A 16,234-nucleotide genomic window follows, 5' to 3' on the forward strand; every position below is an offset into this window, starting at 1 on the left:
GGAGCACAAGCCTCATTTACTTAATATACAGTGCATGTGTAAGCAAGCATGTTTCTTTAAGGCACATGTGCGACTTTAGGCCTACCTCTACATTCGATGACAAGGCTCCTCTAACTAAATATTCACCACAATCCTAAATGAAAGGAATCCATTCACCCTTGCTTGGGAAATCAGTTTTGTAGGTTATTCCCTGTGATTTCCTTATTTGTTGTGAATAAAGTTTCCTTTATGCGACAGCTCAACCTGGGGGTTTCTACCTGTGATTTACCAAAGAGCAAACAGGTTAGTTGGTAACATTTCTTTCACAGGCTTTGTCTCTAAGGTGTTGGGTAAATACTGTGGAAGAATTCAGGGTGCTGGTTCTTTAAATTTACTTAGCAAATTACCTTACCATGAAACCAAGACTTGAAACTATTACCTTGGAAAAGTAGACACAATTTTACCCCTCCACCCTACCTCCTCATTCTGCAGTGATAATCCTCAAGATCGGGCTTTAGAAACTGAAGAGTGTGAAAGATCCTTATTTCATGAGAGAAATTAAAATACATCAGTTTAGTTTTTATAAAACATTAGCCCTGATAAACTAGGTAAATTCTAGGTAAATTCTTTTACCAAACAATGCCCTCATAAATGTGGCTCCTTGACTTGATCAGATTGTGCCACAACCACTGTTTCAGCAATTAAATCCCAGTAATGTACGTGAGAACTGGCATTAGCAGAGAATTTTATCACCAAAGTCAGCCGGAAAGCAGTAGTTGAAAAGAAGTCACCATGTCCTAAGTATTCTACAGAGAAATGCTTATCTAAACATTCAATTTTTCCCCCAATAGGATTTAAAAGATTTCATCAAACCTCAATGAGTCTAACTTGTTACAAAGGCAACAGGTATCTTTCAGTGATTGGTTTTGTTTCCCAGATTTGCCTATAACCCCCAGCACCAGGTGCCCAGTCACCTGCACAGTGGTGGGGTTGAAAGCAGATGGCTAACCTTATCAAATAAAACTGCCACTTATTTTACCCACAAAAGATGGATTCATTTGGGAATAATAGAGAATTGCAATCAGGGATAAGGAAACTATGGTGAGACCATAGGCAAGTCCACCAAAGGAGAGGAACATGCTCTATTCATGAGGAAAGCAGAAAGTTGGGAAGGCCCATAGCTCCGATGGAGTAGACTGGGAGTTCTAGGTACAGTGGCTCTTCATTGGCTGAACTATGGCTCTCATTGGCTGGGCTGTTGCTAGATGAGAAGGAAGCCTTCCTCCTTCCTGCTGGTGTAGAACCAGGTGGGCAAGGCCCATCTCTTCCCGTTGGGTGTCCAATTGATTGTGAGCGGTAGGGCATGAGAGCTCCCCTACCGAACCTCCCCGCTCCATTTTAGCGGTTTCCCTTTATTGATTTTCACAAGAGTCACTAAATATTTTCTATAGATTTTTTATGATGATAATGTTTTCCGCTCTAGTGCAATATTAAAGCTCTAGCTCCATCATTAAGAATTTACTGAGTTGAAACAATGTCTCTCCCACTGAGGAGAAAATAAAGAACATACAGGCAGGGAATAGACGACAAATCAAGAGGCATTTGGGAACTGGGCAGGGAGACTTGGGGGCTCTGAATTCTGAGCCAAAAGAACCAGAAGTCAATGACTTCTGGGAACAGGCGCACTTTCCACGTTATTTTAAGAGTGTAGACCCTGGAGGCGCCTGGATAGTACAATCAGTTAACGTCTTACTCTGGGTTTTGGCTCAGGCCCTGATCTCAGGGCCTGCATTGGGCTCCATGCTCAGTGTGGAATCCACTTGAGATTGTCTCTCTCTCTGCCACCACCCCTCACTTGTGCTCTCTATTTCTCTAAAAAAAAAAAAAAAAAAAAAAAAATTAAAAAAAATTAAAAAAAAAGAAAAGAAAAGAAAAGAAGAAAAGAGTAGACCCTGGAGGAACACTGACTAGGTCAAAAATATCTCTGCTATTATTTTCAGTGATGTGACAGGAGAGTCACACAATATTCACTGCTGTCCTACAGATCGTCTTAGTGGATAATTTGCTTGTAGGTGCAGCTCCTTCAGATTGGTGTGATCCTACCATTCCCACTTAGGACACTATTTCAACAATTAAATTTCAGTAACTTCTGTGAGAATCTAGCTTCAGTGCACACTTTTATTTTCTTCTTATGTCTGTACACCAGTTCTCACTTGTAAAATAGAGATAATGATAACTCCTGCCTTACCGAGTTAGAAAGATGAAATGAATCATTGTTTATGAAGTACTTAGAACAGCCTGGAACAGATTACACTAAATAAATGAAAAATCAACAGATGCCCAGGAGCTGTTTTCCTATTAAAAACTCCATATTATATGGACTTACTTTCTAATTCCACACTGGACAAGATGGAAGAGTTTGCAGACCTAAAAATTACATAAAGAATACATACCATTTCCTTGATAACAAATAACTGTAGAAAGTCTTTCTCCAAGTCCATGTTGAGGGAGTTGAACTTCCTTAATTCAAAGGAATTCCTAGACCTTTGCACAAGTAAATATAAAACAGATAAATTCTGTAAACAAAGTCTCAACTGTAGACAACTGAGTAACTGATAGTAAATGTCATCACATCAAGACACAACTATTTCATACCTATGTGCGCATATATATGTATATATGTCACTGCTTAAATGACTAAGTTGCTTTCATATTACAAAGCCCTTCACTTTTAGTAATACTTTTAGTCACTTTTAGTAAATACTCTTGAATAACCAACATTTCAGAGTAATTTCTTACAAATAATTGTACAGATGGGAGTCTAAATAAGGAGCACTCCAAAAATAGTGCAGATAGACTTCATAATATGATGCCTTACTGGTAGGATAATACCATGTGTAATCATAAGATCGCAAACATTCATAGGAACTTCAATGTATGGGGAGAACACACAGGATTGTGATGAGGAACACATAGGATCTTTTGTACATTTCTATTCCTTTATAAAAAATTTAATTCCAATATAGTTAACCACAGTGCCATATTAATTTCAGGTGGACAATACCAGTGATCCAACAATTCCATACACCACCCAGCGCTCATCACAAGTGCCCTCCTTAATCCTCATCACCTATTCCACCCATCCCCCATCCTCCCTCCCCTCATTTTGCAGATATGCAGAAATGACCACAAAACTCCTTTTTAAGTTTATGTATATACCCCTTCCCCCTCTTTAAAAATCAGCACCATAGGCTTAATATATTTCTTTTATTTTCCTGGACCCATTTTATACATTTATTACTGTCATTCTTATTTTCATAATCTCTAGAGATTCAGTGATGATGTTTTGATTCCTTCTGAGGGTTTCAGTAATGATTGCAGACTCCTATCCCCTAAATAATACATTCTGAGGTGCAGTGAAGTACAGATCTGGGTAAAAGATTGCTCAATTCTATTGGGAAAATGATATTTTTTTTGAGTGGAGAAAATTAGATTGTGATGGTGATTATGCAATTCTGAATATAGTAAAAACCACTGAATCATATACTTTAAATGGGTGAATTTTGTGTAAGTGAATTATTTCTTAATAAGAAAAAAAATCAACTGATTCTTAGTTGTTTTTCCCAAGAAGTTTCAAGAACAAGGCACTAGTCTAGCTAAACTTCCTTTCAGTAGCTAAATTTTGCTTGTTTCATCAAATGTAGTTTTTAAGTACACACTTTTTATATTATGTTTTTTGATTCTGAACCTGATGTGTTCATCACAAAATGACTTTTTTTCAAAGATTTTATTTATTTATTCATGGAAGACACACACACAGAGAGAAGCAGAGACCCAGGCAGAGGGAGAAGCAGGCTCCATGCAGGGAGCCCAACGTGGGACTCCATTCTGGGTCTCCAGGATCACACCCTGGGCCAAAGGCAGCACTAAACTTAGCTGAGCCACCCAGGGTGCCCTCCCCTCCCCCCAACAAAATGACTTTTTAAAAGTTTTGGCCACTGTATGAAAATTATAATTCCTTAAAATTATTTTAATTCATAGGAGCATCTATGGTCTTTCCTTCTGAAACCTCAGGAATGAATCCCAATAGTTCAACTCAAAGGGTCCCTGTGAAATGTTTAATTGTGTAGAGAGGTTAAGCACACTGTCCTGGAGTCTAATTACTAGAGTTAAATCACAGCTCTAACCTTGTTAATTATGCGATCATGAGCATATCACAGAACCTGCGTGTCAGATTCTAGCTGTAAAATGGGAGGAATAATAATATCTAACTCACAGAGATATTAGGAGAATTGAGTGGGTTAGTACATATATATAAAGTACTAGAATGTAGTAAAGATTATTATTAGTATGAGCTATTAGTATGAGCTATTAATAATAAACAATTACTTTCTTTTTTAAAAAAAGATTTATTTTAGAGAAAGAGTGTACGTGTGCAGGAGGGAGAGGGAGAGAGAAAACCAAGCAGACTCTATGCTGAGCACAGAGCCCAACATGGAGCTCCATCTCACAACTCTGAGATCAGACTGGAGCTGAAGCAAAAAACTGAAGGTTAAACCAACTGTGCCACCCAGGTGCCCCTAAATAATTCCTTTCTATCCAGCATCACTTTACTCTCTTTTTTGCTTATTTTTTTCTGACCACTGGTGTTGATTAGTCCTTCCTGTTCTCAATGTAGCATCTACTTTCCCAGCACCATTTGGTTTACTCATTATGCCTTCTGTTTGTTCTTCCATGAAACAGAAATTTTTATTTACATTTCTGCAACTGACATACAAGATGATATATGTATAACAACGAACACTCCACCTTACTACATTTTGAAGTGAATAGAACTAGTCATCTCCTATTACCTTCTAATTTTGTTTAATCTTCTTACACACTTTATCCTTCCTCTTGAATACTATAGGTCTCTATTCTTTTATAGACTCAGTATGTTCCAGTTGTCAACTTTACTACCATTATAATCAACATTTTTAGTTTTATTTTAATGCTCAAATTATCATATTTGACCATTAAGAGCTAGTTTAATATTGATTCTTTTTAGCATTGCCCCTAAAATTGCTGAAGGGTCTTTAAGAGAATGGTCAGCATCATTCTGTTCACTGGCCATCAAATCAGTCATCCTCTAAAAAGCACTAATTCGAGCAGCCCTGGTGGCCCAGCAGTGTAGCACTGCCTTCAGCCCGGGGTGTGATCCTGGGGTCTCGATATCGAGTCCCACGTTGGGCTCCCTGCATGGAGCCTGCTTCTCCCTCTGCCTGTGTCTCTGCCTCTCTCTTTCTCTCTGTATCTGTCATGAATAAATAAATAAAATATAAACAAAACAAAACAAAAAACAGCACTAATTCTTTATAGGGAAAGAATAGGACAGAGCTCTAAAAGGGCCCTAGAAGTACACTGGGGGACTTGGGCAGGAGGAGTGGACAGACCCATTTCTTGGGTTACTCGTAGCTGGAACAAAATTGAGACATAAGCTCCATAAGGTTGTAATTTGTCTCAATGGTAATGGGTTCATAATGGTCATTCCTTTTTTTCTCCTGTTTATATGTTACATTGCTATTCCACGCTCAGTATCTAACTGTATCTGCCACTTAAACTTACTTTGCTGACAAAGTAAATTTTTATGTTTAAATATCAAGGCCCTTAGGCTGTTTGCTGCCTAATAAGCACAAGTTTCAAGTTTGGCCAACAGCTTACTACTGATAAGAACTTTTCTTTGATCTCTTTCAGCTCTAGCAGTTAAAGTACAAAGTGCGGATAATTTCCTTTTTAAACAAAGAATGTCTTATAAATATTAAAAATACGAATTTCTGTATTAAACCCCTCCTTTCCTTCTTTCCTTTTTCACAAGCTCAAACTCTTCTATGTTATCATTTCATACACCTGTTTTATCTTAAAGCAATTTATTATATAAATGTTGAAAACTTAAAATCTCGTGTACTGGTGTGTACATATGCTAATACATCCAGTCTCACGGACTTGTATTATAAAACAATCTAGTGATGTGACAAGTCCTTGGAAAAGAGAATTCCACTTTGAAACTCCTTTTCCATCCTTAGTGAGCTCCTCACCCTTCAGGCCCTAGGAACAAACCCGCATACAAAATTGACAGATTCTGATTAACTCCAGTTGAGGATGATAGCTACAGGTCAGGTTCCGTGACAAGTACTCCAGTTCAACACGGCACCTAGCCATTTTCATTTTAAATCAATCACGTGAATTGCAAGTAAATCTAACTTTTAGGATTGGTGGAAAAAGACACTGTTGTATTTCCTCTGCAGAAACATACTTTTGTACCATCCCTGAAGAAAAGTTGATTTGGTAAGGTTATTAGTACAATAAAGACTTTAGAAAAAACCTTTCAGTATACCAATTTGGCAACAATCAATGTGATAATAACATATTGGAAGTCAGAACTTTGAAAAAAGACAGACTTTTATCGATCCTGGTTGTAGCGCCTACCAGCTATAAGACCTAGGCCAAGTGTACCTAATTGCTATAAGCTTTAGTTTCATCACACTTAAAATAAGAATAGTATTTGCCTCTTTAATTGTGAGAATTAAACAAAAAGAGATTTAGAAGGACAGTGAACCTTACCAGCAATCTGTTGAAGTTACTGTTAAGTGGGTTTTCTTTATGGGTTATATGATTCCTCTATGCCTTTCTTCCGTATTCAGAGTAACAATCTTATTATATATAGATTTTTCCTGAAACATAGTGAACTGTGATAATCCTCAAGACCTAGCATTTCTGGAAGGCATTGAGCAAGGATTCCAGGTGGTAGTGGTAGAGATGAGAGCTCTCCATAGAGCTCAGGCTATAGCCTCTCTATAAAAAATTCTCTTGACGTTAATTTGAACCCGACCTTCTAAGCTAGAAATATTAAGTAGAGAAGAAAAGACACATGGGATTATTTGATCTAATATATACTCTCTTCAACACAGATAACATAGAGCATTTCATTAATATCTCATTCAGGCTTTTCAAAATTTAGACTAAGAATTTCTTCTTTGAGATTTAATAAGATGTTGCTATGTGAGTTAATTTGTGTAAAGCTCTTAATGGATATTAATTTTAATGACACTAATAAGATTTCTTTGGTGTGCCTGAGTTGGAGCTTCAAGGACTGCATGAATCTCTGGGGAAAATATTTATGAAATAATGATGGTCCCCATTTAGTATCACAAAAAAGGGGGTTTATACTGGGAAATGACACTCATACTTGAGGTTTGAGAAGTTCTTTGTATCTAAAAGTGTGGTGTTATGAACATGGTCCTGGCGCCCCTTAGTGTACAAATGGATTATTACAGTTACAGTGATCTGTCTTTGGTACTCTTTAAGCACCAAATAAAACTCCAAAGAAATTTAAGAGAAGATGCTCATATGGACATCTGGCAGGCTCAGTCAGTAGAACACTTGACTCTGGATCTCATGATTTTGAGTTTAAGCCCCACGTTGGGTATAGAGATTACTTTTTAAAAAGGTTTAAAAAAAAACCAAAAAAGATGTTAACATAGATTTCCAAAATATGAGTATTAATATTATCTATATCACCCACTCTCTTTATGATGTATTTAGCAATACTTTGCTATTTCTGTATTGCCAAATACCTGCTATCCAATTATCATGATACTGAATTTAGAGGTTCCTGATGCCATATTTTGGGCCTATCATTGTGCCATGTAGGTAAACTAGGATAAAAGAGATTTCCTCAGCATTCATATATGGCCTAGACTGCATATGGTACATAGGTAAGGCCATTATTTTAAGGTATGTTTTCTTATTCAAAATATGTTGTCTAATACAGGTTGTAAATGTTCTATTATGATTGTTCAGAAAAAAAACCCAATCAATTCTTGATTCACTATAATCTGAAAGGAGTGAACTAGATTAAGCGAATGTAAAAGTTTGTCATTTTTGCTTGAATATTTTTTCATTAGTAGCTTTTTGGAAACTGAGTTAGCCAAGAAATATTTTTTAACAGTTTTTATTCACCTCAAATTCAACACTAAATTCTCGTTACTCTAATTCTTTTCATGGTTTCTTTATATTGTTCACTGTAGTTTTTTATTGAAGATGTTCACCAAGTAATTCTAGTTCTTCTCTGGGCACTTAGAATTAGACATCTCTGATCCCATGAATTAGGCAGTGGTCATGTAGTTTGCTTTAGCCAACGACATTTGGGTGGAGTTATGTTTTACTTTGGGAGGTAGTATTTAGGAATCAACTATTTGCCTCTCCTTTTAAAAAAAATTTTTTTTGGGGGGGAGGGAGGGAGAAAGACAATGAGAGTGGAGGGGAGGGACAGAGAGAGAGAGAGAGTCTTAAGCAGACTCCTCGCTGAATGTGCAGTCCAATGCAGAGCTCGATCACATGACCCTGAGATCATGACCTGAGCCAAAATCAAGAGTTGGTCACTCAACCAAAAGCACCAACCGGGGCCCTACCTCTCTCTTTCTTTATCTCTTTCCCTCCATCCCCAGCCTAGCCATGAACACAATAGTCTAGATGGAAGCTGTTTAGTGTTCCAGAAACTAATAATGCAGTGCAGAGACTCCAGAGGACCTACAATAGAAATGGAGCATGAATGAGAATTTAAACCTTTAATGTTTTAGACCACCAAAGAGATGTGTCTACAGCATGATGTAGCCTATCATGACAGATACACTACTCTTTTCAGATGTATCTTTTTAGAACTTCCTCCTTTGTTAAAATTACTTTGATTTACTGATAGCTTCTGCATTCTTTAAAATACAATGCATAGGGGACACCAGGGTGGCTCAGCAGTTGAGCACCTGCCTTCAGCCCAGGGCATCATCCTGGAGACCCAGGATTGAGTCCCGCATCGGGGTCCCTGCAGAGAGCCTGCTTCTCCCTCTGCCTGTGTCTCTGCCCCCACCCCCCCGTGTCTCCCATGAATAAATAAATAAAATCTCTAAAAAAAAAATACAATGCATAGGAGAGAGAAAATAGTGTAGAAAATGCTTTTAAATGACCATAACTTCACCACATTTTGTGAAAGATACAATTTGCAGAGCTAACAAATCTCAAGTTTCAACCATTATCTGTAGGCAAAAGATAGATGGTCCAGTTTGGACAGTTTGAGAAAAGGAACTAATGAAGAAAAAGACACAAAATGTACAGGTAATTTAAACAAAACTTGATTGCATCCAGTAACCAAATAATGCCCTAATGTATTAGAATAATATAAAACTGAATTACAGGATGACAGTAAGTTTGGGAATAAACTTGTATTCCAAGTATGGGAGGGGGGATAAAGTAGTGATTACCCTTAAATGTTAAGTTTCATACATAGGTAAGAATTGAAGTTATAGATATATGATATATAACATTCATAACAGGAGAGGTAATACATAGGAGCATACCAAATAATCAACCTAGAATTCTATACCCAGAAAATTTATCAAATAAATATGAAGTTTAAATACAGATATTTTCAGATAGGACAAAAGCCCCCTTCCTCCACCCCAATTCACTCTTTTTCAAAAAACACCTGGAGAATATACTCTGTCTAAAAAGTAGCAGGGTGGGGAGGGAAGGAATCAAGAACAATATACAGGTGTTATACTATATGTTGGCAAATTGAATTTAATTTTAAAAAGTTAAATTTTTTTCTAAAACCTGTTTGCAAAGGACTTTAAAACCCTCAAGTCAAAAATATGCTCATATTTTATTGTAATGTTTTAATAGTTTTGGTTTTTACTAAAATTTACTTTTGTGAGTCCTAAGGTAGGACTCCAACCTCTATGGTTTGTTTTACTCTTGGAAATGTGCAGCCAATTGTTTTGATACTAACTGTGGAAGAGTCTGTTTATGGCAAGTCTCTCATATAACACAATAAACCCCTTCTCTAATGGGGCGAGGGAAAGAACAATATAAAGGATTGTGTTTGTTTACTAAGCTACCCTAACAAAATGGTACAGACTGGGTAAAAAAAAACAAATTTATTTTCTCACAGTCCTAGAGGCTGAAAGTTCAAGGTACAGAATTGGCTTCCTATGGATTGAAAAACGCCAGCCTTTTGCATGGTTGCCCCTCTGTGCTGTGTGCATGTTTCTTTCTGTCTTAATTGTTTCTTGTGACAACACAAGTCAGATTGGATCAGGGCACACATTAGCAACATCATTTTAATTTCATTACCTCTCTAAAGCCCCTATGTGTAAATATAGTCACATCTTAAGATACAGGTTGGTAGGGCTTCAATGTATCAGTTTGGGGGAAACAGTTCAATCAATTATAGGGGGTCTATGAAATGAGAGTAGTAGAAAAGCATTATTTTCAGGGATGGGGCTTTGGTTAAGTCCCTAACATGACAGCTTATGGCAGCAACAGGCCAGAGAGTAACCAGTTCAACTTAAAACCACTAGAGGATTCTCACAGCAATATTGAGAAAAAGAACAAAAAGAACAAATTCATAAATTTAACAAAAATGTTTAAAAATATTGCGAGGATATTTATTCTCTTGATAGCTATCTAAGAATGAATTGGTGATAGACACAGAAAACTAAGCAAATAGGGATCCCTGGGTGGCTCAGCAGTTTAGTACCTGCCTTCAGCCCAGGGCATGATCCTGGAGTCCTGGGATCAAGTCCCACATCATGCTCCCTGCATGGAGCCTGCTTCTTCCTCTGCCTGTGCCTCTGCCTCTGTGTGTGTGTGTGTCTCATGAATAAATAAATAAAATCTTTTAAAAAAAAGAGAGAAAACTAAGCAAATAAACAGAATGGTAGCAATTACTCCATGAAGAAAGAAATCCAGCTGTACAAGAGAGGAAACAAGCATAGTACATTATAAGACTTATCTATAAATAATATTGTCATAGTCATAGTAAAATAAAAACACTGGTAATTTTTCTAATGTAAACTGACATAAGTATTTAAAAAACAGCCAGGGAAAATGTAAAGGAGGAAAACTCTCAGCTTGTGTAATTGGAAGTCAATATATTACCTACAATGTGAGGGGGAGAAATGGTTGTAGAGCATGTCATTTAGAAATGAGGCGAGTAAGATAAAAAGGAGCTGGGGTTGGTAGGGGAAGTTTGTGCCTGGGAGTGAAATCAAGGAGAGAGGTGGAACTGAGGCAGGACACTACTGTTTTGGGTTAAAGTCTGATAAAAAATGACTTTTGAAACTATAAATGTATTAATACATTTTAAGGTAAATAAAGAGATTCAAAGTTGAATTTCCACTTAAGACCTCTATGCTAGTAATTGCCAAACTAAAATTCCAGTCCAGATATCAATCTGGGTAGATCTGTCTTAGCATTCTCAGTAACCCCGCTAGGTATTTCATAGGTAGTTCTAACTGAGCCCCTAACTCCCCCGGCCTGCTACTTGTTTTTCTCCACTTTCCCCTGACCCCCTCCCTACCTCTTGTATTTTTCCAGACAGAGAACAGCACCATGATACAGCCAATCACCCAAATCAGAAAACTAAACATCACACTTCTCTGATTTACTCTCAACACATCATCACTGAAACCTATCAGTTCTATGTCTTTAAAGTATCTGGAATTGGTCTTCTTTTCTCCATTCCTGCTGATTCTGGCTTAGCTCCGGTATTACTGAACTTAGTTATTCGTAGATGTGTCATATACTCTCTTGCCTTTAGTTCTAATCATACATTGGTCCTTCTGCTTGGATCAATTTTCTTTCTCTTTTAGGGATCAGCAAAAGTATTTCTTCTTTCATAAAGTTCTCCCCGACGTAATCATCCCATTACTGGTTTTAGCCTAGGTATTACATTTGTGCTTATCCTAATAACTGGCATCCAGAAGATAATTCTCTTTCAAGAATGAATGAGTGAATGGATCAAATGAGTTAGAATTTATAAATTTCAAGGGAATGGGTCTTACTCTTCCATCACTGACTAGGAGCCAATTTTAGGTTACCGAAGTAGAAGTAAAAATTATTGCAGTTCTAGTCCATCTAAGTTCTATGGTGCCCAGAAGATTAAGCATTTTGATGAGACGTCCAAATGTTTTATCATCTACAAATCCCAACTTCATGGCTTTTATACAAAACACAGGAGACTGCCTGTCAGTGTAGGTATTTTCTCTAATACATAGTGTGGAAGAAAGGTCTTTCTACATAAGGAGGGGTCTTCTGTTTGGGAGGTTAAACTCAATGTTAGAACACTGTCTGCTTAAAAGACATGGATGTGAGATTTAGCTGTGCCTTTCCCCCCTTTCATCTCCTAGTAGAACAACTGTCAGTTTGCTGGGAAAGACGGCAGCCCTTACTCTGCTAGGTTGTCAGAGAGATGCATATTCATCTACCACTGCTAGGGACAGGGTGAACTTGGGTGGCTGCATTTATTTTTAGAGAAAATTTATTTTAAAATAAAAAATTTCTTCCTCACATTAGGATATAATTTTGACAGCTCAGGGGGTAAACAGTCACAAGAGGTTGCCAAGTGGAAAAACTTCGGTAGCACTAACTTCAGGAAGAATTTAAAATCAAAGGACTGTCATAGATGCAACATAATTACTTTTGTCATCTCCTTCAACTTTTCAATATTGGAACTTTCCAGTAGCTAAACACACAACTAGAATGAATCTATTTTCATATTTCCTCATACACATTTTTAAGTAGGAGGTGGCAAAATACAAATATGCTGCTATGTCCTTACCCCACTTTGTTACTCTGTGAATGTGATTTGGTAGAGAAAACAGCACGGGGAAACAGAATCATGTGCTCTATTCTGGTTCATTCCTTGTGACCTTGGACAAATTATTTTCTACAAAATGGGGATATTAAGTCTTGCCAAATACAAGGTTTAAATAATATTTATATAGAAGGATATTATAACTGTAAAAGTGCTTTAGGAATGCAAAATATTATTCTTGTCTATGATTACTTTAATATTTTAAAAAATATTACAATTGTATATTGCAACAGTATTTACAATTTAGACGATTCTATATGTAAGGCTTTGTAACTTGTATATATTATAGTTACATAATTATATATTAAAATTATATGATTATTAAAATTTCCAAGTGAAATTATAAGCTACTGATGTAGATCATACTCAGTATAAATCTGTTGTTCACATGATTTGTCCATAGGGTAAGTTTAGTGAACGTTTTGTCAAAGCAGAAACAACTCTCTAGAGTCGGTGAGGGATGAGCCATGAAGGGGCTTGGTACTATGCTTAGGTGGTCAGAGATGATTTGTTTTCAAAATGGAATGGGATAGTTGTCACTCATGCTTCTATTCATACCTACTGGTTCTCTAATACAGTCGAGCTACTGCTAGGGGTTAAGAACAGAAAGATGACTATCATTCTGTCAGTTATCTGTGCACAGTCTAGCAGGGATACAGAAAGATAAAATTTGTCAAATATTCTACACATGGTACAGAGTGCTGTGAAATCATAAAGCAAGAGCATTAACTTTGAATGAAGAGCAGGTCCAGAAATATTACACAGAGAACAGTCTAGAAGGTGAAGGATGAGTAAAGGGAGAAGGTAAGAAGAGATTTTAAGAGGCAAAGGAAAGAAGCATAAAGTAATCTAACTAGTTAGGGGATGCAGGACAAGCTGATGCCCTAAGATTAAGGCACGTGGCCAGGAAAAACTGAGGAGTAGAGAGGGATACAGATGAGAAAGAGCATCTCATCATGCTACGAAATTTGAACTTTATTCTACAGATCCTGGGCTACCTTAGAAAATTTCAAGCAGAAATTGTCCTCATCAGACTGTGTGTGTGTTTGTGTGTGTTCATTTTTTCAAGTAATGGGAAGACTTTACTGCAGTATAGAGGCCAGGGTATAGGAGAGTATTTTAACAGACTCCTTAAAATGTTGAAGCTGTGAAATAAAGTGATCTTTATGGAGATAAAGATTTGAGGGCAGTGCGGTTGTGTATTTTAGAAATGTTTTGATAAAATAAGGATGAAATGGGGGAGCAACATCGAAGGTAGGGTTATGTATGGATAATAACTGTCAAAAAAATAGGTTGGGATAAAAATGTATTTTAGGGTATGTGGAGTTTTACTTTTAGACCATTCAAATAGGAAGTCTTTCCTAAGAAGTCATAAACACAAATCTGATTTCTGTAGAAAATTGACAGGTATGAGAAATTTTATCTATAGATTTCCATTTAATAAGCTTACTTGTACTTACTTATTTAAAAAAGAAAAACAGGGCACGGTCCTGTAATTTGATTTATGATTTTAACATCCTAGCTCAGGGATCCCTGGGTGGCGCAGCGGTTTGGCCCCTGCCTTTGGCCCGGGGCACGATCCTGGAGACCCGGGATTGAATCCCACTTCGGGCTCCCCGTGGATGGAGCCTGCTTCTCCCTCTGCCTATGTCTCTGCCTCTCTCTCTCTCTGTGTGTGACTATCATAAAAAAAAAAAAATTAACATCCTAGCTCAGGGGCACCTGGGTGGCACAGTTGGTTGTGTTCAACTCTTGGTTTCAGCTCGGGTTATGAGATTGAGACCCATGTTGGCTCCACACTCAGCATGAAGTCTGCTTGTTCTCTTTCTCTCCCTAAAATAAAATTTTAAAAAATTCTAGCTCAAAAACAGGTTTGTGGTTTTGACCTAGTCTTGCTAAAGTGGATAAAGTTTATATATATTCTAACTGCTCAAGTTATTGTCAATGGGTTTTCAAGAATATGATTAAATATAAAATATAAATACTAAATATATCTTTGTGTCACCAATTTTTTAGAAGTGAAATATACAATATAAATTGTCTAAGAAAAGAAGAAGCACCAATTTTTCTCTTTATTTCTTGGCAAGTTATGTTCTTTAGAAATTTTCATCTATTGTTCCTTCTTTAACATTCTGTATGACTATTTTGTCACTAATACTTGTCTACATGTGCCTATTAGTCATTAAAAACCAAAGAATTGTGCATCCTATCTTGATAAAAGCTTTGTCCTTTCTATAGAATTTATCATTCTTATTTCTTCTATTTTTGAAAATATTCAGGTTTTTATTTTTAAATATTTATTTTCATTACATTCATATAAAACATTTGATCTTCTCATCCTTCATAATCCTTCAGTATTAATATCCTATTTAATAATTCTGTATTATTTGAAATACCTACAGATATATTTGGTACAGTCTTTCCTCCTTTATCGAATATTAGTTGCCCATAAAGTTCAGGGTCCACTTCTGGATTCTCTATTCTGTTCCACTGATCTATGTGTCTGTTTTTGTGCCAGTACCACACTGTCTTGATGACCACAGCTTTGTAGTACAACCTGAAATCTGGCATTGTGATGCCCCCAGATATGGTTTTCTTTTTTAAAATTCCCTTGGCTATTCGGGGTCTTTTCTGATTCCACACAAATCTTAAAATAATTTGTTCTAACTCTCTGAAGAAAGTCCATGGTATTTTGATAGGGATTGCATTAAACGTGTATATTGCCCTGGGTAACATTGACATTTTCACAATATTAATTCTGCCAATCCATGAGCATGGAATATTTTTCCATCTCTTTGTGTCTTCCTCAATTTCTTTCAGAAGCGTTCTATAGTTTTGAGGGTATAGATCCTTTACATCTTTGGTGAGGTTTATTCCTAGGTATCTTATGCTTTTGGGTGCAATTGTAAATGGGATTGACTCCTTAATTTCTCTTTCTTCAGTCTCATTGTTAGTGTATAGAAATGCCACTGACTTCTGGGCATTGATTTTGTATCCTGCCACGCTACCGAATTGCTGTATGAGTTCTAGCAATCTTGGGGTGGAGACTTTTGGGTTTTCTATGTAGAGTATCATGTCATCGGCGAAGAGGGAGAGTTTGACTTCTTCTTTGCCAATTTGAATGCCTTTAATGTCTTTGGTGGGAATGTGAACTGGTGCAGCCACTCTGGAAAACTGTGTGGAGGTTCCTCAAACAGTTAAAAATATACCTGCCCTACGACCCAGCAATTGCACTGTTGGGGATTTACCCCAAAGATACAAATGCAATGAAACGCCGGGACACCTGCACCCCGATGTTTCTAGCAGCAATGGCCACGATAGCCAAACTGTGGAAGGAGCCTCGGTGTCCAACGAAAGATGAATGGATAAAGAAGATGTGGTTTATGTATACAATGGAATATTACTCAGCTATTAGAAATGACAAATACCCACCATTTGCTTCAACGTGGATGGAACTGGAGGGTATTATGCTGAGTGAAGTAAGTCAGTCGGAGAAGCACAAACATTATATGTTCTCATTCATTTGGGAAATATAAATAATAGTGAAAGGGAAAATAAGGGAAGGGA

This window comes from Canis lupus, chromosome 18, assembly GCF_003254725.2.
Source record: "Canis lupus dingo isolate Sandy chromosome 18, ASM325472v2, whole genome shotgun sequence".
NCBI lineage: Eukaryota > Metazoa > Chordata > Mammalia > Carnivora > Canidae > Canis > Canis lupus.